We start from the raw sequence: 672 nt of genomic DNA, 5'->3' as shown, positions 1-672 counted from the left end.
GAAGGCAAACTGGCGTTTAAACGCCAGCCAGGGTGCCTGGTTGGGCGTTTAACGCCCAAAAAGGTAGTGCATTGGGCGTTAAACGCCAGAATGTGCACCATTCTGGGCGTTTAACGCCAGGATGGCACAAGGGGGAGGATTTTGTTTTCAAATCAATTTTTTTTTCAAGTTTTCAAAGTTTTTCAAAATCAAATCTTTTTCAAATCATATCTTTTCAATCAAATATTTTCAAAATCAATTTCTTTCCTTTTTCAAAGATACTTGCTAACAATTAATGATTTGATTGAACATTTCAAGTATGTTGCCTTTTCTGTTGAGAAAGGTTTAATGTTTGAATCATATCTTTTCTTGTTAGGCAAGTCATTAATTTTTAAAATCAAATCCTTTTAAAATTGTTTTCAAATCACATCTTCTCAATCATATCTTTTTAATCACATCTCTTTCAAAACAGTTTTCAACCATATCTTTTTGATTTCTAATTTCAAAATCTTTTTCAAAAATTACTTGATTTCTTTCCCACTCTTGATTTTCGAAAATCAATTAAAGTTTTTCAAAATGTTTTTTTTTTAAATCTTTTTAATTAATTTTCGAAAAAAACCTCTTCCCCTCTTCTCACATCCTTCTATTTATGGATCACCACTCCTCCTCAATGCACAATTCGAACTCTATCTA

The sequence above is a fragment of the Arachis duranensis genome, chromosome 7 (genome assembly GCF_000817695.3).
Source record: "Arachis duranensis cultivar V14167 chromosome 7, aradu.V14167.gnm2.J7QH, whole genome shotgun sequence".
In the NCBI taxonomy this organism is placed as follows: domain Eukaryota; kingdom Viridiplantae; phylum Streptophyta; class Magnoliopsida; order Fabales; family Fabaceae; genus Arachis; species Arachis duranensis.
The sequence above is the reverse complement of the archived record's forward strand: the minus strand, read 5'-3'. Positions refer to the sequence as shown.